Here is a 23,584-nt window from a genome sequence, read left to right as displayed (position 1 = left end):
GCAGCAAATCAGGGAAATGAGAAGGAAAAAGATGAAATTTGAGATAGAAGGAAAAACATTGGAACAGTTTAATATTTTCCAGTATTTTGGAAGATAGTTGAAAAGAAGGCAAGATTGAATGAACACATCAAAGTTAGAGTCAGAAGTGCTGCAGCCAACTGGCACAGAATGTCAGGGGTAGTGTGACAGAAGAATGCCAAAGTAGCAAAAAAAAACAAGGTTTACAAAACAGACGTGCAACCAGTACTACTGTATGGTACAGAAACCTGGGCAGTGAAGGGAGAGTAGTTGAGGAAATTAGAGATGATGGAGATGACAAGCCTGAGAAGGGTGATAAGATGGAGACTGTGTGAAAGATTATGGATTGAGGACATTAGAGCAGAAACTCAAGTAGCTTCATTTGCAAAGAGAACAGATTACAGTTTTTCAGGCATATGTGGCAGGGAGTAGAAGATAATTTGAAGATAATTTGGTGAAGAACATTTTGGAGAAACAAGAAGAACTGAAGTGGAAATGAGGGCATTCAATAAATAGATAGATGGATTTTGTGAGAGAAGACCTGTGATAGTCAGTCATGACCGATGAAGAATGTAGGGGTATGGTTTGAATCAAGAGAACTGTTAACAGTTGATACAACTTAAGCCCATATAGAAAATTGGAAAAAAGGGGGTTGGTGATGATGATTAAGGGGAATATCCAGTCAGTTTTTTTTATTCCAGTAGAGCATGCACACCTGCTCCATAAAAGTAAATTAGTTTCAAAGATAAAAAAAAATCAAGAATATTCTTTTCAGTCCCCTTACAAACTCCTTTATTTCTGTTCTGAGTACTGATGAGTTTCATTACACTGTTCATTCTTCTGCCTATTCAGGAAGTCTGCTGTAGTCAACCCTCCCACCACCCTGTCTTTGAAGCAATACTTCCTTCTGTCCAGGGCCATTCTTAAGTGAAGAAGTGCCATAGGTAGAGGGCTCAGTGACAACACCTCCCATCTCACTCTCGCTATCTGCTCATATTTCCAAGCGAACCCCCTGTTTCTTCCATCCTAGCTTCCTCACATCATCCAGATTACTTTTTCCCTTTTTCCAGATTTTGTTTTATTCTTCAGTTTTTTTCCTTCATCCTTTTAAAACACCATGATTGCTCAATAAAGAACTGTGATGACTGTAGAGGGAATAACTTAATTAAATAGGAGTTTCCTAGAGTTTCTGAGGTTCATTTTAGAACACTTTTTCCAGCTAATTATGACTAAGGAAAGAAATTCATGACTGGGTTCCAAAACAAAGTAGTAGAAGGTGTTCACACTGTCTACCATCCTACACTGAATATTAACATTCACCTTACACCAAGATGACATCATCCTGTGGGGTGGGATCCACTAAATCCAATTGCTTAGAGTGAATTCAATGGAGAACCACTACACCAGGCAAGATAATACAGTTCTGAAATATTCAATTTTGATGAACTGGATAGCCTTATTTAAATGTACTGTGAAGCTTCCTCCTGACTTTGATGCTGACGTGTACTTTCCAAGCTCTCAGAACAGATCTGTCTATAAGAGGGAACTAGAATTGCAGGCAGGTAGCTTGGCTTCAGTACCTGTTCCATTGTCTAGATGGAGATGCTCAGCGTGAGAACTTCTGCAGTACTCTTCAGGGTCCAAGTACTCAGGCAGGTATGTCATATCTGCACTTACACATCCAGTAGGAGGGAATTGGGCATGGTGTTACTATACTAACAGAGAAATTAGCTCATAATGTACTTGCTCAAGAATCAGAGACAAAGCCAAAAGTAATGGGGATAAAAAAGGCCCAGGCCCAGGTAAAAATGTTTTAAATATTGCTCAAAGTCATCTAAAATGTTAACAGAACAGGCTCAGCATCAAGTTACATTATCTTAACCATAAGAAGTATGAAACTGCAATGTCTGGCTTTATTGACTGACTGTAATCCTCAGTGACTTACTATAAAATCAAAAAAATACTTATGACAGGGTAAAATATGAGACAAAATCTGAGATATTCTGCTAAGTCACATACAAATGAGATACATGCTAGAGAGTTGCATATTAAAAAAAAAAGAAAAGAGCCATCTCCTGAGGAAGGTGAAAGATAGTTTGCCATCTCCATTACTGTACACATGCAAGGTCAGAGGCAGTCCCTCCACCTCCAAATAGCTGCAGTACAGCTCTAGCTGTAAGTGGAATTAGGTACTGCCTGCAGAACATTTTCCACATGCAATTTGAGCGCCCATCATCCTAACAACACATACATGCTTATAAAAGCACCAAGATTATCTCTTAATGTAAATCAAGTCGCTATAAAATGTGAAAATGTTCTCAGAGAATTCATTTATTAATTAAAATAAAACACTTTAAAAGATGTCAGAACCCAGAATACGTGAAGGCATTGCCATCCATACTATAACCCCAATAATTTAGGAAAACCCTAACTTGACTACATATAAGTGTTTAGATTGGATAGGTAGGGCTAATTATGTTTTTTAAATAAAACATCATTTTCACTATAGTAGAGACAAACAGAGCATTTATTTATTATTTATTTATTTATGATACACAAAGACAGGACCATGGCAAGCAAGTCTATGCTACCATAATTTCAGGATGGATAATAAAGTAAAAAAAAAACTGCTATACTTGAAAATAATTGTTTTTCTGGGTATGCAAATCAGGACACATGACTTGTTGGAGACCTACATTTAAAAATAATAAAGTAAATGTGCTTTGCATAACCATAGGTTCATACTAGGCTATCTGCCCTAGGGCATTTATAAGCCTAGCCAGAGTGTGTTTAGCTTTCGTTACCCATTTTAAATGAATTTTGCTATGCCCTTTTTCGAGGTTAGTATACTGTGCCTCTGTCTAACAGTGACACAGAAGTCACAGAAGAACCAGAAAGCAATGTATATTGTGCTTGTTTTGTCTCCACTATATTGTAGGGTACACAGTATCTCAGGCTTGGTTTTAGACAAAACAAAGAGTAACAAGAGCTCACAGACCTCCAGATCAAAGCAAATCTAATATCTTTTTTGTGGGTGACTACTTGAAACACCCCTCATATAATTTGCCATTGAGCTTAGGAAACATGGTATCAACTGATTGCTGAAGGAAGACAGATTGCAAGTATGAGGCATCAGCAGCATTTCTGGTCATTTCTGGTTGGAACCTCGCGAAAGGAAATTATGAAGGGTAAAAGTAAATGTTCATTTACTCTTTCATATCTGTTTAGAGTCATCAGTGTCGGGGAAGAAACCTTGAGAAACTTTCCAGTAAATATTCCCTTTTAAATTTTCAAGAAACTCAATCAGAGTGTATCTGGAGAAACACCAAGCAGAAATGATTCTGATGCCCTGATAATTTACTATTTAACCACTACCATCTATAAATTGATGACTGTGGGTACTTTAAATTGTACCTTCAGTACTTAGTTAAATATTTTAACTTTAAAAAATGGCTCTCTACTCTTAGGAGTATGAACTTTCCTCTTGTTGGCCATTTTTATACTTGCCCCAACTTCTCAAGTGCAAAACTGGATGTCATTACACCATATGACGATGAGTGTACTGCATATTTATGAACCTCTCAGAGCAAGAAATCTGGACACATCCATCAATAATGGAAGGACAAAAGCCCAAAAAATCTATGTGTAGGTTTGCAGTCTTGTTGACCATTAGATTAGTTAAGCATATGCAATTTTAGCTATACCATTTAAATATTATGTTCTTAAATCTACAATGTCTATAATGCAAGTATGATTTATGAATATGGTTTTATTGCATTTGATTAGGCGATAATAATTTCGATAACTTCTATAGTTAAATTCTGTTTTTGGGTAGAAGGTTACCACCGACCCTATGCATAGGTTCGTAGTTCTTGCCAGTAATTGGATTACTTAAGTATATGTGACTATAGATATGTTTTTTAGGTGTAATGCATCTCAGTTATGGGTTGTTATTCATATATTTTAACATAGTAGATTTTAAATGCCTGGTTTAGTATAATCAGCAGCTTAACATTGCTAATATTGGATGTTTAAGTTGCAAGTAACTGGATGTTTTTAGCTCTAGACCACACTTTTAGCAGATGTATTAGAGATATTCATTTACTATTTGACTGTATATGGGAACATAGCTACATTTTGTTGCTTTGTTGCATACTCTATATTTTACTTAATATACATTTAAATCTATATTAGTAGTCCCTGAGCTGCTTTATTAATACTTATTAGTATCAATGGAGATTCCATTGGGCATCTCTTGCAGCTTAGATACTATGCTGTCAGTTTGTGCAGAATTAATGGATTTTTTCCTTATTTAGCACAGCTCTGATTAGCTTATACTATGAGCTAAAGCAATGTTTTTATGTTAACTGCTGCTATTTCAGTATAAGCAAATTTGTTTAGGATGCATATAACTATTGAATTATGCCCTTCTTATCAAATATTTATAAGTACAATGTTCGTTTATTTTACTGTTTAGACATCAGAACTATGTTATTTGAGATGTCATATATACATCACCATGGCTAATATGACTGAGCCATCATAAACACTATTTTTATAGCCATAGTGACTTAACATTTTGTGAATGGTTTTAGCAACATTGTCTCTTTAAATGCTTAACTGATTTATGAGCTAGATCACATGCTATATAAACCAGACTAATGAGCTGGGTCAAATTTTAACAGTCTGAAGAAGCTACTGTGAAAGCGCTTACTGTGTGTGCACCAAATAAATCTTGTTTTATGTTTCTACAAGTTTACTGGATATATTTTTCATTGAAAAAGAACTTATAGTTTGTATGCCCTGGTTACCTCTTCGCCTGATTATTTGGATTTATTTTTACTATTTTTCTGGAGGTTACGGAGAGGTATTTGCATCGCTGGGAACATTGTTACTACTGGTTGCCTTATTACTTTTTTGTGCTTCCCAAGGTGACATGGCTGAACTTACTACAAATATAGAAGTGGATTATCGACCTGATGTTCTTACTCAACGTGAGCAGGTACCTGACCATCCAGGAGGGGTTGGTACACTTCTAACTCAGAGTCCTGCAGACAAGGCAAGTGATAAAGAATTATCTATTACTTTGAATAGAAGCGAATGCTTAAAGAACAAATTACTATCTTGTTTGAGGAGTGATGTTAACACCCTGCTGTTATATGATGGAGAAAATGATAAACCTACAGATGAAATCTCTATACAAATGCTTGAGCAACTGCAGGGAGATGTTCAGAAGTTAGAAGTTGATTTCTTTAAATTAAAGTGGCTGTCTACACAGCGTCAACATTTTGAAGTTTGAACAGAAACATAATACCCAGAGGCCTGAGAATATTGAAGATGCCGACATATGGGGATCAGTACCCCGTATTACTTACACAATGGCAGAAATTAAACTTAGAACTCAGTAGAAAATATATACAACTTCTACTAGAGTTCTTTGCACCAGTAGAAGAAGAACTTATAAATTCTATTATTAAACAACAACAAAAACTCTATCTTAAATATCCAGAAACAATAGTAAGTAATGCTTTATCTAACCTACTGGATAGTGTTTGTGTCTGAGAGACGCTTATTGCAACAAAAGAGAAATAAAATTGACAGAGACGTTCGAGATTTTCGGTCATCACAGGTATTTGCCTGGCCTAGAACTGAGTATATTAATAGACAATCGCAGAACAGTAATATATCCAATTTATCAACACAGCCATTACCTAAGGTATGCACAGAACCCGTGGTAAATTATGAGACATCTCAGTCTAGTTCCATTACTTCTGGCACTGATAGTGTCACTAATTCTGTATCTAACGAGAACAATTGGGTGACAGCTTAGAGGCACACAATACTGTGGATTCCCATAATAATACTGTGGATACTTACAACTTCAAAGAGACAGAGTCCATTAGTACATCCATGACCATCAATGAATCTATTATAAATAAACAACAGTCCATTATTTCTAATGACTGCTTAATTGTACGTCCTAAAACTGCAACCAATACTAAAAGTGTTACGAAGAGAAATAGCAACATGCAACAGGATGCAATTTTTCCATCTTTTCCCCTTCCCATAACTATGGGGAGGGGGGACAGGAGAGACCGATCCGCAAGTCGTGGATGGCAGAAAAGGAAATTATCAGGGGAGAGATACCCAGGTCAAACTCTCAAGAAGATGTGGGATCAGAAGAAAACAACTCAATATGGAATATATCTCATAGAGTATTGGATAATTATGAGACTGCTGTTTTGAATAAGGGTCTCACCTTTATTCCTTCAGAGCGTAGTAAACTCACGGATGTTCTTACTGATATTAAATTATTTGTAAGGAATGTGATGTTGAGATATAATTATGGTCTTAGTAAAGACCAAGATAATAGGTTTTTAAAAAAGAAAAGTGATTATGTACCACCAAACCACCCTCTACTAGAAACATTCTACAAAATAGTAGAAGATGATATTTATCAACAATTTTCCGATGCCAGAAAGCCATGTAAACATATATTTAATAATTTAACTTATAATGAAAGAATGGCATTAAAGGGGCTGAGGTCTGACCGTAATATTGTTTTTAGACCAGCTGATAAGGGAGGCCCTTTAGTGGTTATGGATAATTTACAATATCATACTGCTATGATAAATATGCTTAGTGACCAAAAATACTATAGTATTATTTTGCAACAGTATTTAGAATCTATTAAGCAAAGATTGAATGCTATGATTATGGATTTATTACATATACAATGCATAGACACTGAAATGGCTAAGTTTTTACAAGTGAAACATCCCTTGATACCTAGTATTCAAGGTATACCTAAAATTCATAAGGATGCTACCAATCCACCTATGAGACCAATTGTATCTGGTGGTGGATGGAGCACCGAACCATTATCTTTGTACGTTGATAAATATCTTAGACCTGTAATAGATCATAATAAATACATTCTTAAAGACACTAAGCAATTTCTCTTGGATTTATACCAACACTTTGAGCATAACCCTATTATGCCACATACGTTGTTTGTAACGCTAGATGTACAATCCCTTTTCACTATTATTCCCAATGACATAGGGGTTGAAGCTATTAAGCATTATTTGTTGAAACATAGTCAATATACAGAATTGAAGGTGGATTTGATTGCCATGTTTGTAGAAGCCATTCTTGAAAATAACGTTTTTGTATATGAAGAAGACATCTATATACAATGTGATGGCATGGCTATGGGCACTTCCTGTGCTAATAGCTACGCCAACATGTTTTTGGCTGAATGGGAGGAAGAATTTTTGTTTAAACATTCTTCACATATAGAAAATGTACGATTCTACAGACGTTTTGTGGATGACGTTTTTCTGGTTTGGGAAGGTGGCCTTGAGCAGTTAAATACCTATATATCTGTCATTAGTAATATGACATCTTACCTCAAATTTATCTCCACACATTCCTATACTAGGATTGATTTCTTAGATGTTTTTGTAGAGAAAGTAATGGGAGATCGTGTTAACACTGGAGTCCACAGAAAAACTTGTTACAGAAATTCTTTACTGCATAGGTTGAGTATGCACCCTAGGTATGTATTTAATAACATAATTAAAGGGCAAGGTATGAGAATGTCCCGATTAAATGTATCTGAACATGGGTTTCAAAATGAGATCAAGGAATTTAAGCATAGATTACTCCAGCGAGGATATGCAGAAAAGGAAATTAATAATGGACTGGTAGATATCGACGAGATTAGACAAGATAAGGCAAGACCTTATTTTTCAGCGCACTCTCATACACCATCTATTAGAGAGTGCAAACAGCAATATGTAAGGGTTCCTATATTTTATACCAACGACAGGAAATCAATAATGGATATAGTCAGTAGACACTGGCGTATCATCACTAGCAATGAAGAAATTAAATTTATAGTTGGTGATCTACCTAAATTTCAGTTTAAGAATAAACCTAATTTAAAAAATCTTTTATGCTATCCTAATAAGAACCAGCAATCATGTACAAATATTGGTACACACCCATATCAACATTGTCCATACTGTGTGTATATAACCGCAGTGAGTACATTTTTACATCCGGATACTGAACAAATGTTTCGTTTTCATGTCTCAGCTTCTTGTAATACTGAGAATTTAGTGTATCTTGCTGTTTGTGAAGAATCTACAGCCTTTTATGTTGGAAAAACCAACAGGATGCTCCGTATTAGGATCAGAGAACATCTTTATGCTATAAGAATTGGTTATATGACCAACGCTTTAGCGAAACATGTTAAAGAGCAAGGTCCCCAACATACATTTAAATTCAGGGCTATTGATTACATTATGCCTACTATTAGACAAGGAGACATCCGCAACACTACTGAATGCAGAGAAGTGAATTGGATGATCAGACTACGGGCAGATAGGGGTAAGGGACTTAATGAAAGGGCATCTATAAAACCCACACTCAGAGCTAGACATCTAGGATAGATGTCTAGATGTTTACATGTACACAATATACATTTTTATACTTCTTATAATATAGAATTTTTAACATTATTTATAGTTATATTTATTATATATTGTTAAACTTTTTGTATTTTATGATGCCCTGCATATACAATTTTTGTATTACATAATTTTTGTATTAGATAATATAGATTCTACCCTGGCACTCACCCCTAACTAGATAGATATAACAATTATTATATATTTTCGTCAGTATTTTAACGACATGAATAGTAACATATTAGCTTTTCCCATATGGTAGTTTTAAACATAGCAGATTTTTACATTAATTTTCAACATAGTATGTATCTGCTATATGGGCATGTATTAGAGGTATTTTTTAGCTAGTTTAGTATATTTTCCAGCTTTCAGCCATGAAGCATTTTGATCTGTTAGTTGTTATTGAGTAACCCAATTTATCCCCAGTATAATTATGGGCATTATATAATGTCTTTTGATTTATAATGCCCAGAATGTCAGTGAAATTACTGTGGGCATGGTGTTATTATTTTTGACCATGTTAGATCATTTTTGACGGTTTTGATAATTTTCATGACTGGACTTGGTTTTTGCATAGAAATTTATCAGTTACTCTATGGGTAGGTTTGCAGTCTTGTTGACCATTAGATTAGTTAAGCATATGCAATTTTAGCTATACCATTTAAATATTATGTTCTTAAATCTACAATGTCTATAATGCAAGTATGATTTATGAATATGGTTTTATTGCATTTGATTAGGCAATAATAATTTCGATAACTTCTATAGTTAAATTCTGTTTTTGGGTAGAAGGTTACCACCGACCCTATGCATAGGTTTGTAGTTCTTGCCAGTAATTGGATTACTTAAGTATATGTGACTATAGATATGTTTTTTAGGTGTAAAGCATCTCAGTTATGGGTTGTTATTCATATATTTTAACATAGTAGATTTTAAATGCCTGGTTTAGTATAATCAGCAGCTTAACATTGCTAATATTGGATGTTTAAGTTGCAAGTAACTGGATGTTTTTAGCTCTAGACCACACTTTTAGCAGATGTATTAGAGATATTCTTTTACTATTTGACTGTATATGGGAACATAGCTACATTTTGTTGCTTTGTTGCATACTCTATATTTTACTTAATATACATTTAAATCTATATTAGTAGTCCCTGAGCTGCTTTATTAATACTTATTAGTATCAATGGAGATTCCATTGGGCATCTCTTGCAGCTTAGATACTATGCTGTCAGTTTGTGCAGAATTAATGGTTTTTTTCCTTATTTAGCACAGCTCTGATTAGCTTATAATATGAGCTAAAGCAATGTTTTTATGTTAACTGCTGCTATTTCAGTATAAGCAAATTTGTTTAGGATGCATATAACTATTGAATGATGTGCTTCTTATCAAATATTTATAAGTACAATGTTCGTTTATTTTACTGTTTAGACATCAGAACTATGTTATTTGAGATGTCATATATACATCACCATGGCTAATATGACTGAGCCATCATAAACACTATTTTTATAGCCATAGTGACTTAACATTTTGTGAATGGTTTTAGCAACATTGTCTCTTTAAATGCTTAATTGATTTATGAGCTAGATCACATGCTATATAAACCAGACTAATGAGCTGGGTCAAATGTTAACAGTCTGAAGAAGCTACTGTGAAAGCGCTTACTGTGTGTGCACCAAATAAATCTTGTTTTATGTTTCTACAAGTTTACTGGATATATTTTTCATTGAAAAAGAACTTATAGTTTGTATGCCCTGGTTACCTCTTCGCCTGATTATTTGGATTTATTTTTACTATTTTTCTGGAGGTTACGGAGAGGTATTTGCATCGCTGGGAACATTGTTACTACTGGTTGCCTTAGAAAAATGATAGAACAACAGTTTTTTATTAGCGTGACTTTTCCATAGGTTATGAAGTCTGAAACTCAAATGCCTGTCATTATTTTCTGAGTTCAACCCTCAATGATTTGCCAGAAAAGTATAATTTTATGAGAAATGGACCTGAAACATTCTGCAAAAATCTGGACATTCTGCAAAAATCTGTACAGTCAAGAGGTATGGCGTGTTGTCTAAAAATTATGTTGTGAATAAGTACAGGTGAATTTGCATCAGATGAAAGAATGCCAGAATGTATAAATTCTACTTTTACAAAATTCCCCTCAGCTCCATATATAAAAATATCATAACAAACTTATTCAGAGTGTCAAATGTATATCATGGTGAAAGCAAAACACCTGTTGTCGTGGTAATCCATCCTCATGGCACAGGTGGATAATGTCTTTACTGCACCCCGATGACCCATGTTCAACTAGCATCATGGGGAGTGGAGGGACAGGACGTGGTGAGGAGGACTAGAGTGAATGGCTAATGTTGGCTAACATAGCCTGGGGAAGAAATTATGCCTAGGCTCACTGCAACAGCAGCATGAAAAGCCTAGTGAGCTCCATGCTCCAAGTAGCATACCCTTTGATCAGGAGATTAAACATACATGGAAATTCAAGTGTATCTCCAGTAGGCAGTGACTACAGAGACTCTAGGGTTGGAATGGTGTAGGAAGAGGTAGGACACACTCTCCAGCAGCAAGTGTATGATGTTCCACCAGTCTCCTCAATCACACCACCAGCCCTGGATAATAGAGCAGGTTGTGCCTGGGAGAGTCTAAAGCGGGTGTGATAGACCCGATGAATGAGGAAAGGAACTGGTAGCAACTGATGGTCAACTGTGAATGTGAAGAGGGGAAGAACAAAAAATAAAAATAAAAAAAAACTTGTTAAATATCAGAACTAAAATGTGTTATTTTGTTTAGGATGCTATATGATAGGATTTTCATTGTGTAAAACATATGACAGTTCATTAATGTGCATCTTTTTTCCTGTATTTAAAATTAAAAACACCATCTAAATTAATTGCAATGTTATACAGCCATTTTCCTTAAAATAATTTATACATATTAGCATGTTTACAGAAGGAAGAACTCCTTCACATAATGTTCATAGGTTCATAGGTTCATAGGTTCGTACTAGGCTATCTGCCCTAAGGCATTTATAAGCCTAGCCAGAGTGTATGTGGCTTACACCACCCCTTAGGATGAGAATACTACGCCCTTTTAGGGTTTAGTTTACTATGCCTCTGTCTAGTAGTGACACAGAGATGACCCCCGGGGTAAACCTACGATCTCCCATCCACTCGTCGACATTTCTCTTGAATAGAGTCGGTGAGGGGCTCTGCCTAACATGGACTGGGATTCTGTTCCAGAGTGTAGGGAGCCTCTGGGTTATGAATCTGTCCCTCCAGCACGTCCTATTTATTTCTGTGTTGAGGTTTAAGTCACTTGTTCTTGTGGTTCTGATGGATTTGGATTTTCTGAGGTGGAGCATGTCCATTAATTCAGGATTGGACATGGCCTTGTACGTCAGGCACAGATCACCTCTGAGTAGGCGGTATGCGACTGAATAGAGCAGGAGTTTTTTCAGTCGGGCAGCATATGACATATGTTTAAGACCCTTTATCCTCTTGGTGAGGAACTTTTGGGGTCTTTCCAACTGCTGCAGGTGTCGGGTGAGATACATCCCAAATGGGGCATTGTACTCAATCATTGGCCTGATAAGAGAAGAGTACAGGGGCACAATGACCTCTCTTGATCTAGATGTGAAACCCTTCATGATAAGGTGGGCAATATAGAAGGTCTTCCTAACCACTTTGGCAATGTGAGTGTCAAATGAGAGGTTACTGTCAACCTGGGTCCCTAGGTCCCTGATTACCTCTTCCGTACTTAATGGATTACCGCCTATGTGGTAATTTGTCGGTACCTTGTTTTTCCCAAAGGGTATGACTATACATTTTTTGGTGTTCAGCTTAAGGCCATGGCTCTGGCACCAATTATCCGTTTCTATGAGGCCTTTCTGAAAGATGTTTGTGTCTGCTGGAGTATCAATTATGGCGCCCAGTTTGCAGTCATCTGCAAACTTTGTCAGCCACAATCCTCCTATGTTTGCCTGTACCTCGGAAAAATAAATGCCGAACAAGAGGGGTCCCAGGACTGAGCCCTGTGGGACACCGCTTGTGACTGGCTTAGAATCTGACATGGCTCCAGCAACTCTGACCCTGTGGGTTCTGTCCTTGAGCCAGGTTGCAACCCATCTTGTGACATATGGGTTTACATTTAAGCTGGTGAGTTTGTCTATGATGCCCGAGTGGGGTATTGTGTCAAAGGCTTTTGCAAGGACAAGGTAGGCTGTGTGAACTGCCTTACCCTCATCAATGGCCTTAGTGACTGTTTCAAAAAAGTCGACCAAGTTCAAAAGGCAGGATCTGCCCTTGACAAAGCCAAACTGGGTAGGATCCAATGTCTGTAGGTCCCCAATGTCTTTGTTTATGAGTTCCATAATGATCCTCTCCATAGCTTTGCAGACCAGGCTCGTCAAGCTTATGGGGCGGTAATTTCCAGGGTCCGTAGAAGCACCGCCTTTGTGAAGTGGGACCACCGTTGCCGTACACCACTCTTTGAGTACGTATCCTGTAGTAAGGCTAAGATTAAACAGCAGCCTTATGTGTGGGTTTAGTTCCTCTTGGAGTTCATGTAGCACACAGCCCGGGACACCATCTGGTCCCATTGATGCTGTGTTTTTAGCTTTAGAGAGGGCGGCTCTCACCTGGGCATCTGAGATGTTAGGGAGGCTACACTCTGCTGGGATAGTTATTTCTCCTTTTGGGGGGGGGAGGAGAAATTTGCACTGAACCTGTCTGCCAGAATGTTGGCAATGTCAGTGGGTTCAGTGTATTTTGTGTCATTTTGGACTAACTCTGAGCATATCTGGGAGTTTCACCCAGGTTCCTAACATAGCTAAAGAAGGCCTTGTGATTGTCTTTTGTGTCTTTTGCGATTTTTCTCTCAAAGTTGGCCTTGGATGATTTTATAAGTGATCATAGTTTTTTGCTAGTACTGATCAGAGACGCCTTCCCTTTTAGGGATTTTGCTCTGTCATGTAGTAGCTTCCTCCTCCTGTTGTAAAGTTTGTTTATGGCTGGGGTCCACCAGACCGGGCGCCTGCCTTTGGGGGAATGGGTCTTGGTTTTATTTGGGATTGCATGATCCATGCATTCTTGAAGGTGCCCATAGAAGGCATTTGCAAAGGATTCAGCAGTGTGGGTTGTGGTTTCCACTGGCCCAGGGGCCTTGAAGGATACCACTTCAGTCTTAAGAAGTGTGAAGTTTGCTTTTGAGAAGTTCTTCACTGTGGTCTTTTGTGCAGGGGGTGGGGGCGGAATGTGGATTTCCAGTGAGATTAATTTATGGTCTGATCTTACCAAAGAGGGATATACTTCCGGTGTGGAGCATTTTGTCCCCATGTTTGTGATGATCAGGTCTAGTATATTGTCTCCTCTTGTGGGAATGGTGACTAGTTGTTCCATTGCATTTGAGTTTATGAATTCTAGGAACCTTTGGGCTAGGGTGTTGGGGCTTCAGTAATGTTCCCAGTCTATGTTTGGATAGTTGAAGTCTCCCAAAATGATGGTATTTGGAAAGACATTCATACTCTCCAGTGTCTTCAAGAAGGCTGTGTGGGGTTCCTGAGTTTGAGAGGGTGGTCTGTAGCATGATACAAACTGTAAGGCAGTTTTGCCTATGGTTAGTTGCACCTGGATAGTCTCCGATGCTTCGTGCGTTGCCACTAACCTGGAGGTGTGGGTATCTTTGATGAAAATGGATACTCCCCCTCCTTTTGTGGTTTGGTCCAAGTTTTGGGGCCGGAAAGCATGATATGAGGTAAAACCTGATAGTGCTGGGGTGCTCTCAGGAGCCTTGAACCAGGTTTCAGTCACTGCACAGACATCGATGTTCTCCATACTGAGGAGGGCTTCGAGGGCGTGCATCTTGAGGTTTAGACTTCTGGCATTGAGCAGCATTACCCTTAGTTTTTTCCACTTGTGTTTTCTAGGGAGGTAGGTTTGTCATTTGAGCCTTGCCTAAAAAAGGCACTATGTGGGTGGCAAGAGCCTTGGCCAATATCCGGAAGCCCAGGAGTGACAGGTGCAAGCCATCCCTTGAAGCAGCGTGGCTTGTCAAGCATGTCATCCCAAGCAGACAGACATTGGATCCCCTTAGAATGACACCAGTAATTAAGCCAATTGTTAAAACTGATCATTTTGTACTGTGGCATCATTCTTGGTGAGGGTAAGATGCTGCTCAGGGTCAGGGTCATACCGGCCTGGGCTACATAATCAGAGAGCTCCTCTATGTCTCTTTTCATGTAGTCCAGGGAGGTACGTCTCAGGTCGTTCGCACCGGCATGTACAATGACTGAGTCATATTTGTACTTGCTGTGGAGTGACCTGAGTGCTTGTGTTATGTGGCGGATTCTAGCTCCCGACAGGCAGCTTACTGTGACCTATTCCTTGTTCAGTCTGGTGAGCGGGATGTCAGTGTGTCTGACTATGGAGTCACCTATTACAAGTGTGTCTGGCATGTTGTTTGGCCTTAAGGGCTGTGACTGTTTAGCACACTGACTTTGTGAACTATGTGTTGCATGTGCTATGTCTTTAGGTGGTGGTTGCTTGGGTGTCTGCTTTGGAGGCCTCTGTTGTTTTGGTAGATTTTTAATCAGTGCCTCCGAGTATGTTTTTGTGTGTTTATGTGTTTGGTTTGCTGTTGTGATAGTTCTATGTGAGACTGGGTTTGTGGTGTGCGTGGTTACCTTCTCCTCCTGACTGGTCTTTCCAGTTCTGAATTGAGAGAGCTCAGCCTCCAGTTTGGCTATATAGTTGCATCTCTCGCATATATTTGTATTTGTTGGGAGGAGGAGAGGGTTGTCTGTGTACATGAGGCAATTGTAATATTGCCTCAAGATTCCCAGATTCACCAGCTGAACAGGAGAGGATGCCAGCAACTGACCCTTCGACATGCTAGAAATAGTGAAAAGATTGCTGTGTAACTGTGTCAGAAAGGACCTATAGGGAGATGTGTACTCAACAGAATTTAGGTGAATGAAGTACTTTCTTTTGTTTAAGAGTGCTTTACCTGTATAAAAATGCTTTTGGAGCAAGTGCTGAGCTTTTCAGATAGAGTATAGGCTGTTTAGATTGCAAGTAGAACAGTTCTAAGGGAAAAATTGAAGAGCAGACTTGGCGGAGCCAGAAAAAGTTTTACCTTGTTTAACCAAGTTTAACCTTGTTTAACCGGCACTGCGCTATGCGCACGACCGCCCAAAGCCGTGCAAAGGCAGATTTTAAGCAGTGAACTACTGTTATTCTTTTAGGGAAGACAAGTTAAAATTCATAGTCCAGAGTCTTCATGTAAATGTGATTTACATAGATTTAACTAATCCATCTATCTACAACCCCTTTTTTGCACATGGATTTGGGGTGTCACTTTACCAGTGAAAATCATCTACAGCCAAGGTTCACACCACCAGGTGGCTAGCCCTGCTGCAGTAGTTCTTTCACATCACACACTCACACCTATGGCCAGTTTAGAGTTTCCAATCCACCTACTGCATGTCTTTGGAACATGGAAGAAAACAGAAGCACTTGTAAGAAATCCACACAAACACAGGGAGGACATGCAGACTTTGCACAGAAGGCACGCCTGCTAGGAGGTGACAATGCTATCCACTGTGCCACTGTGAGATTCATAGATTTGGCTAATATCTACTTAAAATTTGTAAATTATAAGGATAAATATCAGTATCGCTCTGCTGAAATGATGAGCAGGAAGATAAATGAAGACAAAGAATTAGAACTTTTGTCTAATATGTATCATATAAATATAAAATACCTAATAAAACTAGGCATTCTTTATAAGTTTACCATAATAGAATCATGTTATGTATAGATTTTACACAGACTAGGTGTGTCTTCATCAATTAGTAGACTTCATGACAAACAATCATAATTATTATAAAGGGACTATAGTAAGTGACTCTTGCTAACAGCGCAAAAATACATTACTGTTTAAAATTAGGAATATTCCCATTCATAGTGTGCAATAGTACAATGATGTTTTTATTACTATTGACTAAAAAAATTAAGTGTATATGCAATGGGTCTATGTTTAGTCATTGAATGGACTAAGCAACGAAGGCTAATCAACAAATGCAAATCAGCGAACGTTCGTTCATCGAATGTCCATTTCATCAAACCTGTGAGAGAGGGAAAATAGTGAGTTGGCCAACACTTCCCCATCTCACACACAACAGTATTTAAACCCCCTTTTCCACTGTATGGCAGTCTCAGATGTGATATATATATATATATATATATATATATATATATATATATATATATATATATATATATATATATATATATATATATATATATATATATATATATATATATATGGTTAGGGAGGGTTTGGTAGGGGAAACACCCATGTTAGGGGGGTGTTGGGTTAAGTCCCCCACCTGGGTGAATTAGAAATACTGCTGTGTGTGAGACAGGGAAGTGCTGGCAAAGTATTTACTTTTCCCATCTCACAGGTTCGATGAAGTGAACATTCGATGACTAAACATAGACCCATACGCAATATGTAGACAATGTGTACAGATATCCCCAATAGTCTAGTAGATTTGATGTCATAACTGTTTGAACTGAGGAGTCCATTTGAATCCTGAAGTCCATAAGTAATATTATAATTATTTAAGTGTATTATATTTCTTATCTCATAAAATTTAAAAAGTACTTTTCAAAGGTAGTACAAACTTAATAACCAATATTCAGTTGCACTTCTTTCTATATCATAATGTGCTTTGAATTTTTGAGAATACATTATTTAAAGAAGCACATTTCACTACAAAAGCTAATCGCATTTGTAGCCAGATATTTCTTTTGGAACCCCCCCCCCCCCAATACCAGCATGGCAGGAGCGTACAGTAGGACTATCTAATTGAAGGTTACTGGTTGTAGGGCTCAGTTTGAGCTATTTCATTGGTTTAGAGCTCAGTTTGAGCTATTCCATTGGTTCATGGCTCAGTCTGAGCATTTTCATTGGTTTCCTTGTATTAGCTGCTTTGCTGTTATTTGCATGCAGTGTACCATTGTTCACTGCTGCACAGATGGTGAAACTCTTCATGGTTACAGACTCAAAAGTGCCAAAAGACATATTTTTCCTTAGAAGAGGTATCTAGCAGACCAGATCTTAAACTTCTCTCAGCTGTTCAGAGAACCACTCAGCAGTGATTTTACCTTTTACCTATCAACATCAGACCCTATAGAACCTGTTTTTTATAGACCTCCTACTGTATACCTCATAGGGTAGTCCCCATAAAATAACCCCTACCAGATACCCCCATCTTTTTCTCCTTATCTGTGGAGATACCAGTTTCAAACCTTGCATTATGGACTGTCAGTTTCCCTCATCTCTCCTGCTATCTTGGTTGACATGGGTTTTTGGGGGCATTGCAGCAACTGCCTCATGTACCCATTAGTCCTAAATCACTCAATTACAATCTGTGAGAGATACTGTTACACTAAGCATCTGGAATCACTGTCTCTCATGCCGAGAACAACAACACTGAGCAGGTTGTCAACTCACACACCACAACTGCTACTCATAATATGCACCCAACACATAAAACTTCATATGCGGAATTACTGTTCAGAGACCTCCTAAACACAAACATTCTATACCTAACACTACAGCCAAAGCACCCAATGCACATAAAAACACAAGCATCAGTGTTTCAACAAATAAGCTCTTAAGGCAATGCACATCTATTCCAAATGTTTTAGTTATAGGTGACGATATAGTGAGACATACAGACACCCCACTTACCATGTTAAACAAGGAGAAGGTTATGGTCAGCTGTCTGTCTGGTGCAAGGATTCGTCAGATCACACATGCACTCAAGTCTCTCAACAACAAGAACTGACATGACTCCATCATGGTTCATGTTGGTGTGAATGACTTCAGATGTACCTCTGGACTATATGAAGAGAAACATGACTGAGCTCTCTGAATATGTGCCCCAGGCAGGTATGACCCTAGCCTTAAGCAGCATTTTACCCTCATCTAGGATGATACCACAATATTAACAAAAAATGATTGACTTCAATAATTGGCTTAGTTTCTGGTGTTATTTTAAGCAGATCTGTCAGCCTGGGATCACATAGTGGATAGATCATGCTGCTTTGCCAGAGATAGACGTTACCTAGCACCTCTTGACCTTCGGTTGCTGGCTAAAGCACTTGCCTCCCCCATAATGCCTTTTTTAGGCAAGGCCACAAAAACAAATTTTCTGACATGAAAATATCAAGCACAAAGAAACTAAGGGTCATGTTGCTAAATGCTAGCAGTTTAAATCAGAAACTGCACTCTCTGGAAGCACTACTATACATGGAAGATGTTGATGTCTGTGCAGTCACAGAAACCTGGTTCAAGGCCACAGAAAGTACCCTGGCCTTGTAAGGTTACAATGCCTTCCACACTTTCAGACGGAAGATTGAAAGTGTGAGATCCAAAGGAGGTGGAGTATCTATCTTCATTAAAGATAATTACACCTCTAGACCAGATAGACAAGATAAATCTATGGAGTTACTCCAAGTTCAAATTACAATGGGAAAGACCCCCCCCCCTTCATGTCATCATAAGTTATAGGTCCCCTTCCATCAGCCAAGAAGCCCACATGGCTTATTTATACCTGCTTGGGACAAATTAAAGTACAATCTAACACCCTAGTCATGGGTAATTTCAACTATCCCTCCATTAATTGGGAAACTTATATGAGCCCAAACTCACTTGCACAAAAATTCCTAGATTTTGTTAACTCAAATGTCCTGAAAGAAATAGTGTACCACCCCACAAGGAGCTCTAATATTCTACACCTGGTTCTCACCAATATGAGGAACCAATGCAACACCTCAGGTGTATGGCTTGCATTGTTTAAATCCAATCACAAATCAGTAATTTTTGAAGCAGCAGTAGCACCAGAACTTCCCAAAAGAGAATTCAGGCTAAAAAAAAAAAAACTTCACCAAAGCTAACTATACCCTCCTAAGTGATAGTATAATCGACTTCCAAACACCAGTTTCCACAGATGGTACTGACGGCTATACTACGGTATACGCTGATGCCCTGTATAAACATCTACATAAATGTATAGACACAGCAATGACTGACAGGATTAAGGCAAAAAGCACAAGAAAACAAACCATCCTGGTGGACGTCTAGCATTAATAGATTATACAATAAGCAAAAGAAGCTGCTGTCTAAAAATAAAAAAGTGAGAACCCAAAACTGGAAATGCACCCTCCTTGGCCTAAACAAGCAAAAAAGACAATTTGTAAAATCCTCCAAGAGTGACTATAAGAAAAATTTAGCAACCATAGCCAAGGATAACCATAAGGCTTTCTTCAGCTACATCCACAACCTAAAAGGTAGGACTCAGATGTGTGCTGAGCTAAATGTAGATGGTATCACACACACTGATTCTGCAGAAATTTCATAACTGCCAGCTGACAGGTTTGGCAAAAATTTTACCACTACCCACCCCAAACATACCGCAAACCATGTCTTCAACATCACCTCCTTCCTGCATTTCCAAAAAGCACAGCCTCCATGGAACCAGATGGCATTCCAGGTTGTATTACTAATGTTCTTAAAGAAGAGCTAGCTACTCCACCAGGCACCCTATTCAACCACAGCCTGAGTACTGGCTTTGTCCCATTGAATGAAAAACAGTGACTGTTATCCCCCACCACAAGGGCAGGTTGGCAACAGACCCAGGTAACTATAGACCCATAAGTTTAAACAGCTTCATCTGTAAGGCAATGAAGCAAATTATCATGGATCTCAAAAATAAAGAAATAGGTGAGCTCCAAACCCTAGATCTGTCTCAGTTTGGCTTTGTTAAGGGTAGGTCGTGCCTGCTAAACTTCGTGGACATCTTTAAAATTTTCAGCAGACCATAGAAGGAGACAAAGCTGTGCACGCAGCCTATCTTGACTTGGTCAAGACCTTTGGCACAATTCCATATTCGGGCATCATTGACAAACTAAACCCAGTTGAATATCTACTGCTATGTTGTCAGGTGGGCTGTAATCTGGATCACATATTGACAACACTCAGTCAAAGTGGAAGACTTTGCCTCTACCAGCAGACCTGTCACTAGTGGGATTCCACAAACATCACTGTTGGGCCCCCTCTTGTTTAGCATATGCTTCTCAGAAGTTGAGGCTAAAACGGATACTCTGTCGCTAGCCAAGTTTGCAGATGACTGTAAATTAGGTGCTATCGTTGAATCTTCTAGCATGTCAGCATTCTTCAAAACAGGCTTACACAGATGAACAATTGCTGCCAAAGCCATGGTCTTAATCTAAATGCTAAAAAATGCATCATCATTCCCTTGGGTAAAAACAATGTCCATGCTGATTATAAAATAAACGACAATACCCTAAGTACCAATTCTGTAGTGAGAAATCTGGGAACCCAAGTTTACTGTGATTTCAACTTCAGTCACCATGTGTCTACTCTGGTGAGCAGGACATTCTACATCCCTCACCTGATTTGAAAAGGCATAGCCTCAAGACCAAAGGAGGTTATAACTCCACTGTACTCATCCCTCATCAGGTCTATTATTATATATAATGCTCCCTTTCATATGTACCATACCAGACACCTGCAGCAACTTGAGAGACCTCAGAGATTTATAACTAAGAAAATTCAGGGTCTCCAGTACATGTCTTATATGGACAGACTGAAGTCGTTCTCACTGTACTTAGTAGGGTATAGACTGCTTAGAGGCAACTTAACTCTGGATTACAAGACTATCTCTGGCTCAAATCTAATGAAAATGCTGCACATCCATAAGTCAAATGGGAGTAGAGTCACCCTTTCCAGGGACCTCAATCTAGCCTGCGACATAAATAGGACCTGCTGGACAGACATATCTCTCAGTGGTTGTCACTCCTCTGAAATAGGCTTCCAATCCATGTCAAGCAGAGCACCACCATGACCCTGTTTAAGCCCAACCTGGATGACTGGATAGGAGACCATAACTTTCTGCCCGGGATTGCCCCTGCTTCTCTGCTGGCTATGGGTAGTCCTTGCTAGAAAAATCTTAGGCATAGACAATATCTCTTCTATTGTATTTTATTGGGATTTAATGTCTAGGCTTGTAAAGACCCTCAGACCATTAGCCTAGTAACATGGTATGAACCTATAAACCTATATTAGTAGTAATTTAAGACTAAAAACAGTCTATCTTACAGGAGTAAGGTGCCAAAATTATTTCACTAATAGTAAACATAGAAATGCATAACCTTTTTCAGAGTTTAAAACCAGAGACGGTACTTTCATGGGACCAAGCAGTCCTTCTCCTTCAAAAGTAAAAAGTAATAAAGCATTTCCAGAGCACTACAAGAAAAAGCATTCATTGTTAGAATCATACACGTTGCCATATCAGACTACCTGCAATATTTTCTTCTTGCATATTTAATAAATTGAATACAATGCAAAACTACAACATTTTGTGGAAGGAAATCATAGGTCAAAAATACCTTGTTTAATGTCCTTTGGTTTAAAGAAATATGCATCTTTTAATATCTCGGTCAGATAATTTATTTTTGTTTTGTATGCATTGTTTTCATGTATGATTGTGTTCCGCTGAGAAGACACCTCAGATATATTTGTTCTATTATATATGTTCTCTTCCTTTAGGTTGGATAAGTTTTGATTAAGAGCTTCAGTCTGAATTCCATCATCTTGAAAGACACCCTGAAAAACTTAAAAGAAAAGTCAAGCTGTCAAACGAATTCATACTCAGATAACAGCAGTAAAAGTATACTTTTAACATGGTGCAGTAATTCTTTTCAAATTGCTTTCTATATGTATAACAATAAAGGGCTAGCAGTATAAGCTGAAGTGCGCATTTATATTACTATAAAGAAAGAGAAAACAATGTGTTTTCTGGTTGGGTTTGTTTCTAAAGTCTCAATACTCAAAAAAATAAATAAATCTGGCAACCTTTTTTTAACTGGTTAAGACAGTAATTCATATGCTTCCATCAAAGACAACATTCATAGGTGAAATCCAATTGTTAAATTGTTGTTTCAAATTGCATACTGTAATTTGCTGTTGTTATATAAAATTATAGTAAATGTTTCTACTTCAGATAGGCTTATTATTTATTTATTTTACTTTTGTTTACCGGGATAGTCCATCTGGGTGGAACCCATTTTCAGCGGAGGCCCAGGGAGAAATGCTCCAGAACAAGTTACAAAACATTGTTACAAAAGTTGTATAATGAACAATATTTAGAAGATTCTCCAAATATTAGTGGTGGTGGTGCTGCGGTAGCGTTGTCGCCTCACGGTAAGACGTTGTCCTGTTTGATTCTCAGTTAAAACATCTTCTGTATGGAGACATGCGTGAATGGGTGTACCTTCGTTGAAGGTTGGGTGTCAGAGTTGGCAACTCGGCACATAATAATCTACTGCCAATCATTAGGGGACCGGAGTTCCACTGTGGCTACCCCTAACTGGGAAAAGCTGAAAGACAAAATTTAGAAGATTCTCCAATAACAAAAAATTTGCAGTGAACAATATTGAGAAGATTTTACAGGGAATATAATACAAGTAAAAAAATAGTATGTCAGCATTTTCCAAATGAAAGACAATATTAGAGTAGATGTCTCTGTCTCTCCAAACTCAGTAACATACAGAAACAATGCCAATAATGTAGGAAGCTGACGCCATGATATTAGTTTAGGATATACAAGTGCATCTTGTAAGATGACAGGACAGGAGGTAGGTATGATTTTGTGCTGCATAAGATTGAAAACTAACAATGCATCTTCTCATCATCTTGTTTTGGAGTGGCTCTTATAATTGTATTGTTGGAGACAACACATTTCAGGGTGGATAGTTTATTCAGTCTGGTGGCTTAAGCTTTCACAGATAATCTAGTCAGTGGCACAACAGGTACCACACATTTGGTGCAGAAGGCTGTGGGTTCTAGTACCGTACTAGGTAGAATGATTACTGACACTGCAGTGCAGCATAATGGGTTATTACTAAACATACAATAGAACAACCATACTGATGAGATGCGCCAGGGTAATCCAAGAAAAAAATGCATTTTATTAAAATTAA

At 38.1% G+C, this 23,584-nt stretch overlaps 1 long non-coding RNA gene across 1 annotated transcript in view; it reads right to left on the bottom strand.

Annotated features, from left to right (window-relative positions):
- Positions 1–23,584, bottom strand: part of LOC122807985 — a 369,059-nt gene that overhangs the window by 245,622 nt on the left and 99,853 nt on the right. The window contains exon 3 of the long non-coding RNA XR_006365749.1: positions 21,992–22,216. This is a non-coding gene — a long non-coding RNA (uncharacterized LOC122807985). The remainder of the gene's footprint in view (positions 1–21,991; positions 22,217–23,584) is intronic.

Source organism: Protopterus annectens, chromosome 8.part0 (genome assembly GCF_019279795.1).
Source record: "Protopterus annectens isolate FY-2018-M chromosome 8.part0, PAN1.0, whole genome shotgun sequence".
Classification (NCBI taxonomy): domain Eukaryota; kingdom Metazoa; phylum Chordata; order Ceratodontiformes; family Protopteridae; genus Protopterus; species Protopterus annectens.
The sequence above is the reverse complement of the archived record's forward strand: the minus strand, read 5'-3'. Positions and strand labels throughout refer to the sequence as shown.